Below are 16210 nucleotides of genomic sequence, written 5' to 3' on the forward strand. Positions count from 1 at the left end.
AGCCGTGTCCCCGACCACCACTTGGTCCTTCTATCCTCCAGAAGACCACGTGCTACGTTTTCAGACGTCATAGCCAAGCACCTAAACAGCATTCCATCAGGATATACGCCAGCTGCGAGAATGGCATGCCCTTTGTGGTGCCTCGACCAGCCGCAAGTACGTCTAGAAATTCCGGGAATCAAAAAGAAAAGCAATCACTCCAGAGTAGCATTGAAGCAAGCAACACTGCTAATATTACATGAATTGTACTTAGACCGAACGCAGACATACACTAAGAGGTCCGTGTCGTTCAGCAGCTCATCAGGTGCCGCTGTAATTCCGGCTGCAGCAATGACAATTAAGTTTAAGTTGTCGCACATGACTACATCTACGGCATCAGAGCTTGCTGCTATAAGGGCTGCTTTACAATATCTCGTTCAAGAACGTCCAGGAAAATGGGTCATATTCTGTGATTCGAAGGCAGCGCTTCAGAGTTTGCAGTCTGCCATGCGTAGGAGGAGTCATGCCCAATTGGTGCAAGAAATAAGACATTGCCATCATGAAGTTCTAGCACGAGGGCATGATATTATATATCAATGGCTGCCTGGACATATCGGTATTCCCGGAAATCAATTAGCCGTTGATGCAGCCCGCTCAGCCCATGAAGGACCCGTGTAGTCCCGATTCCTCTATCAAGGAATGATGCAGCAAGACAACTTTACCTGCTGGCTCGAGATTTCACACGCACGATCTGGTCGTCTACCAACTTCCAAAGGTGTCAATTTTATGAACTGGATCCTTTGCTCAAGCTAAAGCTACCATTACAACTTTCCCGCTCCGATGCGACACTGTTATGCCGCCTTTGGTTGGGTGTTGCATTTACAAAGGTGTACTCTTTTCGCATTGGTATGGCAGACACTCCTACATGCGACTACTGCGGAGCTGAAGAGACCATCGAACACGTCCTGTGCAGCTGCGCTTGCTACGACACACAGCGATGCCAGCTCCGGATGGTTTTGAATCAACTTGACCCCTGACCATTTTGTGTGCAGAAGATACTAGGACCTTGGGCATCAGCTGCCTCAGTTGCGCAGAAAGCATCTAAAGCACTGCTACTTTACCTAAAGTCAACGAACCTGAGCGACCGCCTGTAGACTGTGTGTGCTCCCTGAGTGTGCTCGTGATTGTGTGTACCTTCTCATCTCTCTGCTACCTCTTTTTTCCCCTTTATCCCTTCCCCAGTGCAGGGTAGCAAACCGGATGTGCGTCTGGTTAACCTCCCTGCCTTTCCTTGCATCTTTATCTCTCTCTCTCTCTCTCATATACAGACTCTTCGTATCCCACTCGCTGCAGCACGTCGACTTGTAATGATTCGACATCAGATGTTTACTTTGTCAATGGGCTGGGTAGAGTTGTGCTGGTCAAATTCTAATATGAAGTTCAGCAGCGGTCACAACATACCTATATACTTTAGAGGTGGCTTCTAAAAGGAACCGAACATTCAAGCTTGTTGACTGGGATGCATTGAGAAAACAGAGGAAATGGAGAAAAACAGATCAGGATAATAAGTTGACCTTAGAACAATGAACTAGTCAGCTCAAGAGTGACGTTGAGGCAACCACTAAGGAACCTAAACAGATGTTGTCGCTAATCAAGTGGATAGTCGTCTGGCGAAACAGTCACTGTTGGCGAGATCGAACGGTCAGCGGTAGAACAGAAGGCTTAAAAGCCTATAGCAATGGCTAATAAAGAAATCGGAAAACAGTGTCAGGTATTGTGCAAGCAAAAATGAAATGAGGTATTTATTTTCTTTGGATGTTGTTAAAAAAAGGGGGCGGGAGTGCCTGGATTTTACTAAGATATTTACTGGATGAGAGCGATTCTAAGTCTAATCAGAGGACGGTGATAGGTAAGCTGGTCCATGAGGCGTGCCGAAACTCATCAGAGAAAGAGGTGCTGAAGAATTTGGCTGAGAGGTACCTTCCGCTAAAATCTGCCAGGCTACATCTTACGTTACTTTGAAATATAATGGGGAAGAGAGTATATTTATAGATAAGGAGTTTACTGAAACCGATATAATATAGGCATTGCAGGATCCTAATGACAAATTGGCATCAGGATCAGATGGCATTTCTAATAAAATGATAAGGAATTTAGACGAGGTATTTAAGGAGTTCTTTACGCGGGGGATGAATAGCCAATTAAAGGAAGCATCTTTCCCGAAAGAGTGGAAACTTGTGGCTACTGTTCTCATATGAAAACCAGGCAACGGCGTAGGGCTTGAAAATCTCATGACCAATTTCGCTAACATCGTGTTTGGGGAAAGTAGCTGAGCAGGTCACTTTAAATAGGCTAACGGGTTATGTGGAGGACAGTGGGATTTTTTTGCACTCATTTCTAGGTTTTTGTTCTGTCCTCTCGACTCAAGATGCAAAGCTCAGGATTAGGTGTCACCTACTTGATCCGTGGACAAGGAATACTAGATACTACTTGGACGTTATGTGGAAAAAGCTTTCGATGATCTCCGACACTCCTTTATTCTACAGATGCCGTCAGACTTGAATCTGGGGCAACGGCTTTTTTTCTTTGTTGAGGGTTTCCTTGAGGATAGAAGGACATCTCTTAGGTTGGGGGAGATCAAGGCCGCAGTCTTCAAATTGGCTTTGCGCGGTACAGCCTAAGGATCCGTGTTATCGCTATTGTTGTTCAATCTGGCGATGTCAAAGCTAGCTAACGTACTGGACATTATCTAGGGTATTGGCCATACTATCTACGCGGACGACGTCATGGTATGGAGTGCTGGTGGTAGTGACGTAGAGCTTGACGCTAGACTGCAGAAGGTGGTGACGCTTACGGAAAACTGTTTTGCTCCTATAGAACTCAGGTGCTGTTTTGAAAAGTCGGAGTTGGTTATCTTGAAATCCAAGAAATTAGGCCGTAGGCCCAAGTATTTGGTACCGTAGGTTGAGACTTGCATCACAGTTCGGACTAGCTATGGTTAATTGGTACCAAAAGTCGATGCTATTAGGATCTTTTGTTTTGTAATTAAAGCAAATGAATCTAATAAAATTTCTATTCAGCGTATTACCAAGAATAGACAAGGCTATAAGACTTATTCGAAGTATCTCTAAAAGACATATAGAATTAGGAAAAGGTGCGAAGCACTTGGTTCTCGCATTTATTTTGTGCCATTTTTTGTGCGTTGATGCTATGCTAAATTAGCAAAAAGGGCAGAAATACAAAGTGGAGGCTTTATATTACGAAAGCCGTTAAGGTGGCGCTTGGTTTGTTTGTGAGTACGTCAAATGATATGTTATTGTGGCTGTGTTTGCATATCACTCTTGATAAAATTGCCAAGGCTCAGCGTACCGCACTGAGAGAGTGCTTGCTGGGTGTGCAAGCTGATAGGTATATCTTACAGTCAATTGTAGAATCAGTAGTGACTCGGAAAAGTTCACACCTATGCAAGTAAACCATGAACATCAAGGCTAATATCATTGTTCTTCCGTTTCTGCAAAATGTGCAGCCTGTGCGTAATGTAGGGAGGCGAATGGAGAGTGTTGGGGCTTTGTTGCGCGAGGCCAAGCATCAGGAGGAAGAGTCTGTGTTCGTTGACGCAGCATGGACTAACGGGAAAGATGCTTACTCGGTGGTGGTAGAGGGAGCGTTCGAAATGCCACTTCCGTTTATACGAAAGATACGGGGGTTGCTGAGCAAGTGGCTATTGCCCTTGCACTTAATGATTCGTAAAGATTTTTAGTATTTAGTGACTCTAACTCTGCAATTAAGGCCTTTCCGAGGGGAGTTATTAGCGAACAACCTAAAGACTGCTGCAGGAAAGGACATCACTCCGCATACCATTACTTTGTTTCCGGTACACATGGGGTCAGTGGAGGGAGCCCCACGTAACCTCCGGGAGGTAGCGCACAGGGAGGCACAAGGATTAGTGTGCCGTGCAATTCCTGAGTTGGCTGAATCTCTCGCTCCAGAGTTTAGCGACCAGCTGTTAGCGTACAACGATGTAACCAAACTATGTTATTTAGAGCGCTGCGAACCATTCTAGACTCAACGAGCCACAGGTGGTTACATTGACTTTTGCATACGCGGACGTACCCCAAAGCGGTCATCATGAATAAAATTAATCTGGACCGCAGGGTTTCAATTTATTGTACGAAGTGTGGGGGCTTGCTCGACATTGAACACATGCTCTCGCGCTGTTCCGCATTGGCCGGTGCGGTTTCTCACGGTGAACAGTAGTGGCAGAGACTGCTGCACAGTGACTCACTGGCGGAGCAACTCAGGGCTGTCCATGGGGCCCTAGTAGCGGCAGAGAGACTTGACCTCTCTGTCCCGACACCACAGTAGCCAGCATCAGTCCTGGACTGATACTCGGGACTTTCATAAAGTTCTTCATACCATACTAGACCAAAGAGGTGTTCCGAAGGAACGCATTTCGGCTCTTTTGTGCCGCGTTCCAGAGAAAGTGGCTCCTAATCATCAAGATTGAAATGTTTCTCAAAATGCATTCATTAAACCCCCCCAGCTGTTCTGTGCGTGCATAACATTGGGGCATACACGCACACATTTGCATTAACAGGTGTGCACTAGGTTCGAGTTAGACGCGCTTCTGTCGTTTGAACACAAACCGGCAAAAACTCGCTTAAAAGAGCAGCGTAAGCCTACGGCGTTGCACAAAATCATTCTCGAGAATCGCTTCATAGTTACACTTCATGTTGTGGAATATTTCTGACCGCACGAGGTTGGCGAAAGAGAGCGAGACTGTTTTCCGCTATTTTACAGCAAAGCGGCAAAATAAAAACATAGCCATCATTTATATACTTAAAAAACTTCCTAGGATGGTCCTTAACACAAAATGGCGGCGCGTAGTCCATTTCGCCTGATTGTTTCGGCAAGAATACTGACGAAAACAAACACTTCTAGTAGTGTTGATGTGTGTAATCATGTCATTTTACGTTGTTATTTTGTTGTAAATTTCTCTTTTTACGAATAAAACATGTAACGTTTTATCTTGACTGAGTTGCGCGAAAAAAAATTCGAGGTACAAAACAAAGAAACCTAGAGACAGTGCACCCAGGGACAAAGTAGCGCCGGAAATTGAAGAAGCTATCTCATTAACAAACCTGGTGATTCATGTGTCGGAAACACTCGGTTATGTTATTTCCGCTGACGTAGCTTCTGTGCAAGCGCATCATTAACTAAATCTGTCTGCTCATCTAATCATTTTCTTTCACCGCACGTGTTCTCGTAGCTATATATATCTGTCAGTTTTCTTGAATAAAGTTTTAGTTGTTAGTGTGCGCTGTGTGCAGGTGTCTTTCTTTTGTACTTCAAATTTTTCTTTTGCGCAACTCAGTTAAGATGAAATACCAACTCGTCCAGGAGTCCGTTCTTCTCAAGTAACACTTTACTTAGCAGTGTTTTTCTTGTATACAACTTCATAACTTTTTTCTCGTATACCTAATGTACTTTTTTAATAAGTAGTAGTGTTTTTGTTAGCCGTTTAGCAAAAAGTTTATGGCTTTCATCAATGACTGTAAACTATTTTATTTTTTATTTTAGTTTTTTTGTGTATTTGTTTTGCTCATTATTGTAAAAACTTTGAACTCTGATGCAATGTGTTGCTTTGAAGTATTACTTATTTTCGGCAGTTTTAAAATCGACGTCCAATTATTCTTATTTATGTGCTTTGCGGTTTCTGCGATACCCTGTACAAAGGAATAGCAGCATCGTCAAGCTGCCAACATAGCAGCTTTTTGCTTCCATGCTTGCGCTTTCTTTCCGCAATTCGGTGAAGAAGATGCTGAATAAGCTGAAACTAAAACTGAATTGCTGAAAAAACTGGCAGATTCCACTTCCAGTAGGAATTGATCACTAGCGAAACACGAATGAGGAAGATTGATATATCACTTCAAATCAGCACAAGGTTACGAGGTGGACGTTAATTATGCCATTCTTGACTTCCACACCACGAATTTTATGTTCAGACATGTCCTTTACCTTCGACGTCTATTGAGGTCACGTGATACGAATTCTGATATATGTTGAGCTGGTGAAACGGCGGCGAGCACACCATGCACGTAGCATGTAGCCATCTTTTATTGGCACGCATGTCATGATCATCATGTTTGGACGTGTCATTCACCTTCGTCACCCGTTCGCGTCACGTAATACCAAATTTGGTATATGTTAAGTTAGGGAAATAACCACGACTGCGTCGTGAGCGTGGCATGTAGTCGTGTTGTTACATGACACGCATGGTATGATTTTCATGTTTGAACGTTTCATTTACCTTCGTCGTGCGTTTGCGTCACGTTATACTAAATTTGGTACATGCGAACCTAGCGAAATGGTGACTGCAGAGTGAAAGAGAATGGGGGCTACAGATATGTGCCTCTCAAGCTGGTTATAGCAGCTTTTATCTCGGCAGCTGACACTGTGAGATGATGTTTACAAGCAAAAAAACAATTAAATGAATAAACAAACGAATAGCGTGAAGCGGAGTCGTCATTTCGGTAACTGCTTTTGGAGCCCGGCGCAAAGCAAGCCAGCGTACCTCATTGTAGATAAATGTGATCCTCTAGGGTACGCTTCGTACATGGCAAACGCGTTTTCGTACAAAGCTATGCAGTTCCAAGAACATGCAGGTATGTGACGTCTGAATACAGCACACCATTTGCGCTAACCGCTTGCCGTTGTCGCCACCAATCAGAACACGCGCACACCAGGCGCGGGAGCAAATTTATATGCAGTGCCACTAGTTTTCGCGACCGCTACGTGGCCCGCCTTCCCAATGGAGCTTTCTGAGTTCAGGCTTTTGAGTTCGGTTTTTGAGTTCAAACTGGCACGGTGCATGCACGTATTTTTGGGCGCACCCGATGCACTGCACAGACAAGTGGTTTTGTATGTTTCGCGCTTGCTTTGATATTATTAAGGCAGCAGTTCAAACCTTTGTAGCACTTATTACATTCAGGGTCAGTCACCAGGTAATAACTTGATTGTGTGTGTGTTTTCTTTGTGTGTGTTTTTTTTCTCTCGCCACACTGTGGGGGAGGCACACGTACACAGAACATGCAAATCTTTGTAGTAGAGCTTAGACTTTCTTTTTTTTGTAGGGCAGGCTTCATCGTATGCTGTGTTTTGTGATTATCGAGTGGGACAATTCATACGAAAAATTCGTGTCAAATAGGCATGATTACAAAAGCTGTAAATGTGCAGTATGTGGGGTGGGTTTGAAAATGAACGCAAGTGCAGACGCGATTGGAGGGGAGGCTTACACCAAGTGTAGGAAATGTGAGGTCGAGAAAAAAATAGAGAAAATGGTGGTTGCCCAGAGTGAACTGCTGATGACAATCACCGAGCTGAATACGCCATTGGCGACAGAGCAAGAAAAAACGAAGCAAGAAAGGCTCCGGCTCGCCGAGGAGGCACTAGTGGAGATGAAGAAAGGAGTGGCAGACGGGGAAAATGTTGGGGCACCGGCAACCAGAACGACGGAACAGAGCAAGCAAACTCGGAAAAAAAACAGGTTCAGCCAGTTCAATCGTCGCAAGACCCAGCTTCAGTGAAGTAGTGGTGGGGTTCGGAGGGGACAAAGCGGCCAGTGTCCCAGGTGAAGGTAACCCCCAGTTGCAGTACGCTCCAGCTGAAAAGTCACAGAACGTGATAATCGCCGGGGACTCGAATTTAGATCGATGTGCAGAAGCAATCAAAGAGAGGGTAAGAGGTGACAAGAGGGTTGTAGTAGGGACATTCCCAGGACGCAAGCTAGAAGCAGTCTTGAGGCAAGCATGTGCAAAACTCAAAGCTGCAGCTGATGGATGAGACCTCGAGATAGTTGCAGGTAGTTAATTTCCTCCTCCTCGACTAGCTTCAACACTAGCTAACGAGGGAAGATGTTTGAGGTTCGGAATGGGTCTCCTCGATGACTCGAGTTCACGGTGGCAGCGCGAAGGAAGAGCCGTCGTCTGGTGAAGGGACCCTTTATTGCAGCCTCAGGCTACTGCCCGAGTCCAAGCCCGAACATCCACTCCCATTTGTGGGAAGTGTCTTAACACAAACCAATCACATGTTGGGACTCGCTTCATCACAACTAACGCAGAAACACTTTCATAATAGGCACTGTGTTGGTAAAAACCGCGTTACCAAATAATACACCCAAAGGGATAGGTTCTCTGCGTGTGACACTCTCTCCCATGCCAGGCCATGCTGCCTCCGTCGGCCGACTTCTGTCGGCAGCCGTTCTCACGCTCGAGCCCCCTCAGCTCTCTCAATAAATGTTGCTTCGCAGAAGCCTCTCTAAGAGCGGTGAGTACACCATTGGGCTTTGTGCGCTTACCAGGTGTGTATGCGACAGCGAGTCGCCCCGACATTCTAACAGCACTCGGTAATGACGTACAGCGGGGGAGGTTATGCCCGTCTCCCTGCCGCCACTATGTCTCGGTCAGCCAAGTGGTCGCGTCCCCGCGTCATGCTTAATGGCACGCGTACATGCCAACAATGGCTTAAACTCAGACGGTGGCGCCTCCCCAGCCTCTTGCCAGACGCTTTTTCGAATAAGCCTTTTCCTTCTAATCCCGAATGGGGTTGACCTTGATGGCTCCGCTCGTGAACCGTGCGAACGAAGAAGTCTCCCTTCTTTCCCGTGCTCGGATCTTCCGCGTTCACCTTCGCGGAACCGTTCAGCTTAGTTAGTTGACGGGACGGGAGCTAGCTACGCGCTCTGCATCAGCCGCATTATTCCGCAATATTTGCGCTACACGCAACACGCTCGTAATTGGTGCCCCATACTATCTCAGGTGCTTTAAACAATGACCTAAACAAGATACTGTTGGACCTGCGACCACACTGGTGGAAGGGGTCGATGACATACGCGCCATTTCTCCTCAAGTACAGGTAGTTATATGCACGATACCAGAGGTACCGGTGAGTAACAGCCACCAGCAAAGAGCAGTTGTCGACGCAAACCAAATTATATAGCGGATGAGTCGAGAGAAAGAAAGACTTTGAGCTGGGGGAAAAAACAAAGAGGTGCATAGGTGGGGTGGTTTTCAACGAGAAAGAATTCACTTCGATGGGAGGCTAGGTCATGAGGTTGGTTGGCAACTTGCAGGACGCGTAATAGCTTTTTGGGGGAGGCACGTGGGCTCTTCGAGGTTCAAGATAGCTAGTAACGAGGAAAACAACCAGGGGGACTTTTTGACAGGTGGTATAGACAAATACGGTTCCAAAGTGGCACCAGTAGCCAAGACAAGTAGAGTCCGGGTCAGAAATCGACGCACCCTTGAGGGCCAAGCCAATTCAGACGTAGGGTATAACAACACGCAGGTTGGCAGGAATAGGCTGAAGTGGGAAGAGATAGAATAACAGCTAAGGGTGGAGAGACTGATGGTACACGGTTTCGTAGAAACACATTTTATTGACATTAAACACTTAGCAATTCAAAGTACGCTTGGGAATATTGTAATAGAACAGAAGCATCAAAAGGGGGGTGGTACTAGGGCATTCATTCAATAATGTACAGACTAGCAAAGGGTCAAGCAAGAGTGCAAGGAGCATTTATGGCTAAAAAGGAAAGTGGCAGGGCAAACAACGCTCCTGGGTTTTGTATACTAGTGGAACGGAACAAAAGCCAGAGAGGAAAACCAACAAAAGGTGCAGGTCTATAGAAAATGACAATAACAAACTAGGAGAAATGTGCGAGGTAATTATATTAGGAGATATGAATGCGCACATAGATGATATGGATGAATATACTGGCCCAACAAGCAGAATGCTAATGGATATGTTTGAAAGGCATATTTTAATCATTTGAAAAAGCACTGAGAAATGCAAAAGGCAGATAACATGGAAATTTGCAAGGCTGCATTTGACGATTGATTGTGCTATAGTATCCCATAGGATGCATGTTTCGCTAAGATTGATGAACATAGATGAATATGAGTTCAAAAGCTGAGGTAATGACCATAAACGTATCAAGCAGAGTTTGGGAAGAGAAATAAAATGGAAAAGACGGCGTTACGAGCAACCACACAGTGATATCTATTCAGAAAGGCAAATTGAAATAGCAACTAAAGAGATTGAGAAAATAATCAACGAGGATACTAAAACACAGTGGACGTACACAAATATAACTCGATTGTTTACGTAGCACTTGCTAAGGTAGGAGTCGAATCAACCAAGAAAACCAGACAGAAAACCAAGAGCTGGTGGGATGAGGAAGTTGAAGAAGCCGTATTAAGACGTCAGGAAGCCTCCAGGGAACACAGGCATGCTAAACAAAGGGGTGAACAGGACGAGGATGTCGAAAGTATATTGGATAACATTTTCAGATACAGAAGGGATGTGTCGGATTTGATAAGTGAAAATATCAGAAAAAAAGGAGGCCCAATGGATGGCGGAAGTAAACAAAAAGGAGAGAAAGGCAGCTGTAAAGTTTTGGAACCATCACAATTCTCTGAGTGATAAGACAAGCATGAAACAGATTTTTACAACTACAGTTCAAGGGGTCAGGCTAGAAGGTGATGAGGGAACGGAATGTATAAAAACAATGATGAGGGAAAAATTTAATTAAAAAGAAAGCACTGCATGAACCGTACCAGACCGTACCAGACCGTACCAGACCGTAACCGTATCATTTTTAAAGAAAAGGGAACAAAGGCGATATAAACAACAACCGTCGTATAACAGTTACATCAGTATTTTACAGGCTGGTGATGCAGATTGTAAAGGAAAGACTACAGACATGGATGGAGAAACAGGGGTTGCTATTAGAACTAAAAAATAGGCTCGGTAAACGAAGGAAGTTCGAGGACATTATGTTTTTATTCCTGCAGTGTGTTTAAATCGCCGGAAAAGAACAGAGGCCCCTGTGGCTAGTATTTCTAGAAATCAAGGGAGCCTACAATAGTGTGATTCAAGAACACTTGTGTGGAATACTTGCACACTAGATGTGGAAAATGAAATAAATAATCTTTTAAATTAAATCTATAAAAGTCACCAAGTAGTTATTAAAGGGGAAGAACAGGTATCTGAACCTGTAGAGATAATAACGCGGGCTTCGACAGGGATGTCCCTTGTCACCTTTGTTATGTATACTGTATCTCCCGGGACTAGAAGCCAAATTAAAGGGGAGTAGACTCGGATTCAGGCTATCTTTTGCCAAGCGAGGAAAACACATTGAACAGTCATTACCAGCATTGATGTATGCAGATGATATAGTATTATTAGGCAACAACAAGGAAGATATGCAGGGATTGATAGACATCTGCGGTAATGAAGGAGATAGGTTTAACTTGACGTTCAGCAGTGAAATATTGGCAATCACTATTTTCAATGATAACAAAGGCAGTGAGCATAAGTTACAGGAAGTCACACTAGAAATAGGGGATAAGTACAAATACTTGGGCGCATAGATAAATAACGGGGCTCAGTATCTAAGGGAGCACGAAAGATACGTAATGACTAAGGGCACTAGAAAGGCAGCTGTAATGAAAAATAGGGCACTGTGGAACAACAATAAGTATGACGATGTGAGGGGGATTTAGAAAGGTGTCCTGGTACCAGGTTTGACGTTCAGCAATGCGGTCTTGTACATGAAATGAGAAGTTGAAGCAAGATTAAAAATTAAACAACGTGGCTTAGCCAGACTTACTTCGGGAGCAGACAGAAATACCCCAAATGAGGGGATACAAAGAGACATGGGATCGACATCGTTTGAGTACAGGGAAGCTAGCGGCAAGATAGAATTTGAGAAGTGATTAAGAAAAATGCGAGAAGAGCGCAGGGCTAGGAAAGTTTTCAGTTTCTAGTACATGAATAATGTCGATACTACACGTAGAAAACGAACCGAAAAATTTTTAAGCAAGTATTCAAACAACAGCAGATTACAAGCCAAAAGGAAACACCGGTCAAGAAGTAGGTGAAGAAAACAGAGAGGGACATGTGGAAGATGGGAATGCTTATGAAATCATCACTAGAGACCTATCAAATTTTTAAGCAGGAAATTGTAAGGGAAAAGACCTACGATAATGTTGGGGGTAGTCCTCTGCTCTTCAAGGCTAGAACGGGAGTATTGCGGATCAAGACGTACCGAGCCCACTACGAAGGCGCAGACACGGTATTTGTTGAGTGTGGAGAGAAGAGGGAAATGGCTGAACATCTGATATTGTTCTGTAAAGGGCTCCACTCTATTGTTGAGGATAATGACGCCGAATTTTCCAATGCATTGGGGCTTAGGGACAGTGAACGCAACATAGACTTTAAACGGGTAGAAATAACCAGGAAAAGGCTAACTGATTATTGGCTACAATCGAGGCGCGAGGGAAATTTAAACTTTTAACAAACAGTGATAGTACTTAACTTTACGGCTTGGTGGCGTGAGCCACCGCCTGATCTAAATGGCACAGCCGGATACATTCATTCATCCATCCAAGGTGCCGTTCACGCGCATGCGTGTTCAGACGATCTGCAGTTACACGAGCCTGCAGATCGGCGTGCACGCATGGCGGCGGTGGTTCGCGCTCGAAGACGGACAACTGATGTGCGAGCGTGCAAAGCGGAAGCGTGCCGCAAAGCTGCCCGGCGGCGCGACAAGATTTCTGCGGACGAGTACGAGAGGCCGAAGCGCCGCGGCAGCGGCGTGCGGACTCAGCTTCGCCCCACTCATCATCATTCGTTCCGTGGATATGCTGTTATTATTTGAACACGATAGTCTTTCTTGGGGTACTTCGACGCAAAATTTTGGTCTGTCTGCCTGTACGTTTGTCCGTTTGTTCGCCATGGCCATAGCTCAAATGACCAATCCAATCCGCAGCACCAACCAATATTGCTCAAGTTTCAGCGTTCGTACTTGTGCGATTGTCAATAAAAAGCAATTATTTCGCATATATAAGGCACAAAAACAACAGGTGGATACATTTTATGTATGTTCTATACTAGAGAAGGCATACACAAGTAATTCTAAGGACCGTAGCGCAAAAAGGCAAGTGTTTCCAACGCTTTGTTAAGAAAACAGGGCGGTTGCACCTACCTGTCACTTTGCGTTTTACACATTTTCGCCTCTGAGACACATCTTCGCAAAAGTAAATAATGCATTATGACCATGACATGCACAATTACCTCGTTGTTCAACGCGTCATTACTATGCGTCCAGCCCATTCGGCGCGTTTCCAATACAAGAAGTGCAGTTTTTTTTATGCATTAACACAGCGCCAGTTGGCAACAATACTTCTTGCGTCAGCCATGCTCATAGCATCTCTTTATACGAAAATAGCTCTGCGTCGCCTGGCTTTATCTCCGCGCTCTCCACTTACGCTCACACAGCGCAAAATCGCACCCATCCAACAGGGTAGACATAAAAAATTTTGCATTGCGCTCAGTTGCAGCACTGTGAAAGCTACGGAGTGCATGACAACGGTATCCCGGCGCCCTGGAAAAAAGTACGCTCACTGGTCATGTATTTTTTTTCAATTTAATTCTTTATTTGGCATCAGTTCAGAAAGAGGTTCTGTAGTTATAAAACTGTCAGGAGGACCTCCTATTCGTGATTTGTCAATAAAAATAAATTGCACGTAAAGAAAAAGGTAGTTAAAAAGGAACAAAAATAAGCGAGAAAATATTATGGGCATATAGAAAGTAAAACAATAAAAACAACAAAAACGAGTTTGTACAAGAAACGCAATTTACGACAAAATGGTACAGAACTAATTATTCATGATAAAAAATTGCAATGAACGTAACCTATGTAAACTTAGTGGTTAGTGAAAGACTGTGTACAATTGATATACAAATACTAATACATGCTGGCAACTAATTTTTGAATAAGTGGGCACGGCGAAACTCAGTGGCACGGCGAAACGGTGGGCACGGCAAAACGGCTGCGACCATGCCGCTAACCAAGAAGTTTGTTCTCGCTGTGCAGGTTTTCCTGTTAGCGATCGCCGGCGTACCAACTTCGTGCAACGCGTGCCTTGGACCCAGTGCGACCAACGCAAGCTCAGACACACGGCAGCAATCAAGATCAACACTCACGCCAGGCATGTTGGACACCCCTCTCCAGGATCTGCGCATCTCAGTGACGTCATGCACCATGGACAGTATAAAAGCACTACCACAGAACTACTTCACCAGTGGGCATGGCGAAACGGCTGCGACCATGCCGCTAACCAAGAAGTTTGTTCTCGCTGTGCAGGTTTTCCTGTTAGCGATCGCCGGCGTACCAACTTCGTGCAACGTGTGCCTTGGACCCAGTGCGACCAACGCAAGCTCAGACACACGGCAGCAATCAAGATCAACACTCACGCCAGGCATGTTGGACACCCCTCTTAAGGATCTGCGCATGTCAGTGACGTCATGCACCATGGACAGTGTAAAAGCACTACCACAGAACTACTTCACCAGTGGGCATGGCGAAATGGCTGCGACCAAGCCGCTAACCAAGAAGTTTGTTCTCGCTGTGCAGGTTTTCCTGTTAGTGATCGCCGGCGTACCAACTTCGTGCAACGTGTGCCTTGGACCCAGTGCGACCAACGCAAGCTCAGACACACGGCCGCAATCAAGATCAACACTCACGCCAGGCATGTTGGACACCCCTCTTCAGAATCTGCGCATGTCAGTGACGTCATGCACCATGGAGAGTATAAAAGCACTACCACAGAACTACTTCACCAGTGAGCATGGCGAAACGGCTGCGACCATGCCGCTAACCAAGAAGTTTGTTCTCGCTGTGCAGGTTTTCCTGTTAGCGATCGCCGGCGTACTAACTTCGTGCAACGTGTGCCTTGGACCCAGTGCGACCAACGCAAGCTCAGACACACGGCAGCAATCAAGATCAACACTCACGCCAGGCATCTTGGACACCCCTCTTCAGGATCTGCGCATGTCAGTGACGTCATGCACCATGGACAGTATAAAAGCACTACCACAGAACTACTCCACCAGTGGGCAAGGCGAAACGGCTGCGACCATGCCGCTAACCAAGAAGTTTGTTCTCGCTGTGCAGGTTTTCCTGTTAGCAATTGCCGGCGTACCAACTTCGTGCAACGTGTGCCTTGGACCCAGTGCGACCAACGCAAGCTCAGACACACGGCCGCAATCAAGATCAACACTCACGCCAGGCATGTTGGACACCCCTCTTCAGGATCTGCGCATGTCAGTGACGTCATGCACCATGGACAGTATAAAAGCACTACCACAGAACTACTACACCAGTGGGCAAGGCGAAACGGCTGCGACCATGCCGCTAACCAAGAAGTTTGTTCTCGCTGTGCAGGTTTTTCTGTTAGCGATCGCCGGCGTACCAACTTCGTGCAACGTGTGCCTTGGACCCAGTGCGACCAACGCAAGCTCAGACACACGGCAGCAATCAAGATCAACACTCACGCCAGGCATCTTGGACACCCCTCTTCAGGATCTGCGCATGTCAGTGACGTCATGCACCATGGACAGTATAAAAGCACTACCACAGAACTACTTCACCAGTGGGCACGGCGAAACGGCTGTGACCATGCCACTAACCAAGAAGTTTGTTCCCGCTGTGCAGGGTATTTGTTCATTCTCTACAACTAGGAGTGGAGATGAGTTGTTTTTATTGGTTTTGCCGTGCCCAGGCGCTTGTTTGAGTATTGCCTATGACTGTTACGTAGCTCTTGGAATTTTGAAATGGCGATGTTGAAAGCAACCCGGGTCTCTCCACAGCTGATATTTTACAGTATGTACTGAAGGGACAGGCCGATATTGACGCCGAGGTTACTTAAATGAAAAATATGTTTATCGAGTGTGTACAGCTCATTCGTTATCTTGACTCACGTTTAAAATCACTAGAGCAACTTATGAAAGAATCAAAGGAAAGCTTGCCGCAAATTACAGCGCTTCAATCATCGTCATTATCCCTTCAAAATTCAGTGGCCTTGCAAAGCAGAAAACTTGTTGACCTTGAAGATCGCAGTCGAAGGTCAAACATAATCGTTTATGGCATTTTGGAAAATAGCGGCGAAAACGAGGCATCATTAAGAAGAAGTGTTGTTGGAGACATTTTTGAGAAAAAACTTGGAGTTAAATGCGAGTCTATAGCCCGTATTCACCGCCTTGGCCGCCGCGCCGGCCGACGGCCAGTAATAGCCTATTTTCAAGATTTTAATGAAAAGCAGGCTGTCATTCAAAATACAAACAAACTTGAAGGGACAAACATTTGCATTCAAAATGACTACAGTCA

Source organism: Rhipicephalus microplus, chromosome 3 (genome assembly GCF_043290135.1).
Source record: "Rhipicephalus microplus isolate Deutch F79 chromosome 3, USDA_Rmic, whole genome shotgun sequence".
Classification (NCBI taxonomy): domain Eukaryota; kingdom Metazoa; phylum Arthropoda; class Arachnida; order Ixodida; family Ixodidae; genus Rhipicephalus; species Rhipicephalus microplus.